Below are 6,043 nucleotides of genomic sequence, written 5' to 3' on the forward strand. Positions count from 1 at the left end.
GTGAAAGTTGGGGAGCTGCCCCCAGCTTCCAGATTCACTAAAACTGAATCTGAAATTCCTTGCTTTCATGCAGAAGTCAGAAAAAAAACGCAAGAGATGGAAATCAGTGATCATGGTTGCCTTGCAGCCTTGGGATAAAAAGCAGGAAGGGAAATTGATGCAAAAAGTCCTGTCTTAAGTTCACGTTTCCACCACCGCTGCAGGAGAAAGAGGAATAGCTCCTACTTCTCTCCTGCCTTCTAATCCATGCATGTATACATCTCACTGGCAGAACCTAAACTGGATTGGGAACCATTCCCACAAGGGATTATGGGAAATGTAGTTCTCATTCATCCAGCTCCTATGATGAAAGGGAGAGCATAAAGGGAATGGAAATGATGCTAAGTACCAACAAATAATATCTGACTCATTACCTTCAAGGGTAGTCAGGTAATTTTCTGAAACTATATGCAGTATGAGTTAGGAATTGTTTCTTAGTGGTAGGGGATGCAAGTTGCAGAAATTTAATCTCCCCCCCTCCGCTCCCTATAACTTGACAGGCCTTGAACCACTGGATTCCTAGGCACTTGATCAAATTAGCAAGCCCTGAACTTATTGAGAGTTTATCTTCCACCCTCTGGCACATGCCTTGAGAATCATAAAGCGTCCTTGTGAATTCTCACTTGTTCCAATCATTATGTCACCAGTGTAGTAGACCAGTGTGAAGTCCTTTGGGATGGCAAGACTATCAGATTTCCTGTGGGCTAGCTGGAGATCGGATACAGCCCTGGGACAGGACTTTCTGTACTGCTACTCTTTTGGGTAAGAGTAAGCTGTTTCTGGTGGTCTTTACCTACTAGCATAGAAGAGGAGTCAGAAAACTAGAGCTTGTAGGCTGGTCTTTTGTTTTTTAAACAAAGTTTTATGAGATCACAGCCCTGCCCACATTTACATATTATCTACAGCTACTTTCATGTGACAACAGCAAACTGAGTAGTTGGGACAGTGACCTTGCTGAACAGCCAAAATATTGCCCTCAGACAAAGAGAAATAGAAATAAAACAAAGTGTTAGTTTTACTTCTAGAACAAAACCATGGCCCCTTTATGAAAAGGAAACACTAAAGTATTTTTATAGGGGTGCCTGCCTGGCTCAGTCAGAGGAGTGTGTGACTCTTGATCTCAGGGTTGTGAGTTTGAGCCTCATGTTGGGTGTAGAGATTACTTAGAAGCAAAATCTTTCAAACAAACAAACACACAAATAATTAAATAAATAAGTGTATTTATAATTGTTAAAATCAAATACTTTTTTTCTGAGATTTGAAATAGTCAATGTGTATTTAAATGGGCTTTCCCCCTCAGTCTAGAATAAAATAGCCAGAATGATGCTGTTCTCTTAACTTCTGATTTAAAAAAAAAAAAAAAAAAAAAAGCCTGTTTAGAAAAATCTATGTATATTCTTTACACCATTGGGCAAAGTAATCTGCAATATTTGATCGATAATTCATTATAACTTCTTTTTTTTTTTTTTTAAAGATTTTTTTCATTTATTTGACAGAGAGAAAGAGAGAACAAGTAGGCAGAGAGGCAGGCAGAGGGAGAGGGAGAAGCAGGCTTCCCGCTGAGCAGGGAGCCCGATGCAGGGCTCGATCCCAGGACCCCCGGGATCATGACCTGAGCCGAAGGCAGCGGCTTAACCGACTGAGCCACCCAGGCGCTCCTCATTATAACTTCTAATGAAACACATTAAAAAAATCTTTGTACTGAAAAACCTCCAAGTCAAATTCAGCACAAGTCAGGACCCTCATTTAGAATTCACTGGGGGATTGATTACTGCTAAGTGCCGTACTGGCCAGAATGAAGAAAGGCTGGCCTGAGGTCTGTGTTTATCAAGTAAAAAAATCTCTCTGAACTCAAAATCTGGTAGTGGGTGGGGGGAAGACAATGTCCAAGTTGACTCTCTGACCTTTGAGAGTCAACCTCAGAGAAGTTTTTCTTATATTTTTAAATTCTCATTTCCTTATAATAATTCGCAATTACATAATGCTTCATAGGGTTAGTGAGTGTTTTAAAAAACATCTCATATGATTTCCATATCTCCCATTTCGTAGGTAAGAAAACTGCTGCTCACAGAGAGTCTGTCAATCATCCAGCTTCACAGAGAAAAGGACAAGAGAACAAATATTCACCGAGCATCCACAATATTGTAGGCACCATCTTAAGCCAGAACTCACATTTGATTTGTAGACTCCAAATCTAATATTCTTTTTTTTTTTTTTCTTTTTAAGTAGACTCCATGCCCAGTGTGGAGTCCAACGTGGGCCTTGAACTGACAACTCTGACATCAACACCTGAGCTGAGATCAAGAGTCGGATGCTTCATCAACTGACCCGCCCAGGCACCCCCAAGTCTAATATTCTTACTATCACAATTTATTAATCCCCATCATTATGAGTACCAGGGATGCCAGAAGTGGTGATAATTTTTTTTTTTTAAGATTTATTTGAGGGGCGCCCGGGTGGCTCAGTCGTTAAGCGTCTGCCTTCGGCTCGATTCATGATCCCAGGGTCCTGGGATCGAGCCCCGCATCAGGCTCCCTGCTCAGCGGGAAGCCTGCTTCTCCCTCTCCCTCTCCCACTCCCCTTGCTTGTCTTCCCTCTCTCGCTGTGTCTCTCTCTGTCAAATAAATAAAATCTTTAAAAAAAAATAAAGATTTATTTGAGAAAGAGAGAGAGGGGAGGGCAGGGAGGGAGAGGGAGAGAATCTCAAGCAGACTCCCTGCAAAGCACAGAACCTGGTATGTGGCTCGATCCCAGGACCCTGAGATCATGACCTAGGCAAAAAAAACAAGAGTGGTAGGCTCAATTGACTGAGCCACCCAGGCACCCCAAGCGGTGGTAACTTTTAAACACATAAAAATATACCAAGCACTGCCCCCAAACTAAGAATAAGGTGACCAGGAGAAGGGAGACACAATTGCAAAACTTTATGGCCAATGCTGTTTATAAAGTTACTGAATGAATGGCCTCAAAAATATGCTTATGCTACTATATGCAGACTAAAGCTAAAGAATAGGAAGTACTTTTTAGCAGTTTAGTTGTGACCTTCTGAAATATCTAACTACAGAAAGTTAGAATGTGTCTCTGGATCATTTTTATTATTATTAAAGAGCAAATTTATCTTTTGGGAATGATTCAAACCTAGTCCTGCTTCAAGTCAACACCTGTATGAAATACTGCCCTTCTAGATCTATGATTCTATGATACCGTCTCTGGTTAACAAGGTGTCCCCCCACCCCGTGACTTTAACGTCCTATAAATCTGTTGGGAAAGAGCTATAATATCAGATATGGATATGCTTCTTGAAGTATATGCCATTGAGCTCTGTGCAAATATACAGCAGGAATAAGAATGTCTTTCTGTAGTTTCTTGCTGAGGCCACATGTTATCAGATTCACCAGTTATTTACTTACTAATTTAGCAGATAGACATTTATTATGCACACCTCATAGACTAGATTTGTGAAGACTATAAAATAGCTTAGTAAACGTTTTCCTATCCAGTAGATTTTGAGTGGCCTGGTCAAAACCTGTGCTAGTGGCACATCTGAATTATCGCCTTCATTAGAAAGGCCAGTTAATGCACAAAGGAAATGAAACCAGCATCCTTTTGCTATCTAGGACAGAGGTCAGCAAACTTTTTCTGTAAACAGCCAGACTCTAAATATTTTAGCCTTTGCAGGGCCATATGGTTTTTGTTGCAGCCACGTAACGCCCCATCCTAGTATAAATGGATGTGGCTGTGTTCCCATAAAATTTTACTTATGGACACTGAAATTTGACTTTCATATAATCTCCATGTGTCACAAAACATTATTCTTTTGATTTGTTAAAAAGCATTTAAAATGTAAAAACTATTTGTATCTTGGCCAAAACTGTCCATGGACCATAATTTGTCCATCCCTGATCAATGAAATTACTGTCAAACACAGTTGTAGATAAACGTGAAAAATGCAGGCAGTATGATAAAATATTAAAATACACATATAAAACTAAATGATAAATATTTAAAATATTTTCATACCAGGAGTTGGAAAGATTTTACCATCTTTCCACTTATGTGGGTTCTGTATTTAGATGGAGCAAACTTAGCTCTCCTTAAATGAGTAATTTCAGCAACTGGTACAGAAGTGATTCAAATGACTGCATACTAAAAGATGAAAAATAAAGACAATACCTTCAGATTGATTATAGTTCTTAGCCTTATATTGCTGGAAGTTGAATTGCTTCCCATACAATTCTCTTATACTTGGCTCCTATTTTTGTTTTTTGTTTTTGTTTTCTGAATAACTGAACTGCCTATTAATCAGGGTTCTCTGGAGAAACAGAACCAATAGGAGCATATTTCCATATCAATATCTAGATATGGGTTTTTTCTATTATTGCGGGTCTAGGGTGGGGCCTGAGATCCCACATTTCTTTTTTTTTTTTTTAAATAGGCTCCATGCCCAACATGGGGCTTGAACTCATGACCCTGAGATCAAGAGTCACATGCTCTACTGACTAAGCCAGCCAGGCACCCCTATATATGTGATTTTTAAAATAAGGAATTGTTTCATGTGATTATAGAGGCTGAGAAGTCCCATGACCTTCAGTCAGCAGGCTGGAAACCCAGGAGAGCCAGTGATGTAGTTCCAAGTCCAAGTCTGAAGCCCTAGAAACCAGGAGTGCCAATGGTGGAAGTCTCGGTCATGGAGCAGAAGACCAATGTCCCAGCTCAAGCAGCCAGGGTGTGGGGGAGCAAATTCTCCCCTTCTTTACCTTTTAAATTCTATTTAGGCCCTTAATGGGACTGTATGATGGCCTCCTACATTGGGGAGGTGTATATTGTGATTTATAATAAGAAATCTATTTTCCAACAGCGACGACTTCCTCACAAGAACACGCCTTTCACAAAGGATCTCCTTCATCCCTTTCTAGACGAGGAAAAGAGGAAACACAAGAAGTGCCTGGTGCAGAGCCCCAGGTCCTAGTTCATGGAGGTGAAATACCCAGGACAGGATAAAATCCCCACCATCTTCAGCCATGCACACACAGTAGTTCTGTGTTGGCTGCTCTGCGGTCCTCTGCCAACCTGCCGTAGGAAAAGCAAGGCTTGCAGAAGGATGCTCCTTCAGACGGAAGCAGCACTGAAAGCATCCCGAATCAAGACGAGTGGGAAGCTATCCCAATAAACACATTTTGGATTTTAAATGTCTATATGTATTTTTGTATGTATATACATTTGTATGTATACGTGTTTGTACATTTGTCCCTGTTTCTGGTACAGAGCTCCCAAAGGCCTTGGAATTTTCTGGTAAGAGAAATGGGAGGATGTTTTATTATGATATTTGGTCTCTTATCCTCAGTTCTTGAAGTCACTTCTGAGCCATACAGGTGAAATGGATGTCTTGTTATTCATACCAAGCCTTTTCAACTACAACTGAGTTTATGAGGTGACTTTTAGAAATCCCCTAAGATGGGGAGGAGGGGGTGCTGGTTGTCGGGAGAATCAATCATGTGATTAGAGGGTTGGAATTTTCAGTCCTCCTGCCCCCCACTCCTGGGAGAGGAGTGTGACAAATATCCTAGTCCACCCCGAGAATCTAATTTGGTTATTCCGGTGTAGGGATTGAAAGTTCAGTATTTTGGGTTCTAATATGCAGCCTCCAAGGTGTGGGCTACTGCCCCACATGGACCTGTGCAGAATTGCCCATGATCCACTGGGAATTTGGTCTTTTGATAAACCGAGACTTTTTAAAATGACTTACTAAATAATCTTAACTAGGGGCACCTGGGTGGCTCAGTTGCTTAAGCACCTGCCTTCGGCTCAGGTCATGATCTTGGGCTCCTGGGACTGAGTCCCACATCAGGCTTCCCGCTCAGCAGGGAGTCTGTTTCTCCCTCTCCCTCTGCTTCCCCCACCTTGCTTGTGGTCACTTTCTCTCTCTCTCATAAATAAATTAAAAAATCTTTAAAAAAATAATCTTAACTAAAGGTTTGATGTGGGGATATATTTGCCAAGAGGC

At 41.0% G+C, this 6,043-nt stretch overlaps 1 pseudogene; it reads left to right on the forward strand.

The window, feature by feature from the left end:
* Nucleotides 1–4,969: 4,969 nt before the first annotated feature.
* LOC116634782 lies at nucleotides 4,970–5,184 on the forward strand (annotated as a pseudogene).
* Nucleotides 5,185–6,043: the final 859 nt, after the last annotated feature.

The sequence above is a fragment of the Phoca vitulina genome, unplaced genomic scaffold (assembly GCF_004348235.1).
Source record: "Phoca vitulina isolate PV1807 unplaced genomic scaffold, GSC_HSeal_1.0 scaffold9, whole genome shotgun sequence".
NCBI classification, from domain to species: domain Eukaryota; kingdom Metazoa; phylum Chordata; class Mammalia; order Carnivora; family Phocidae; genus Phoca; species Phoca vitulina.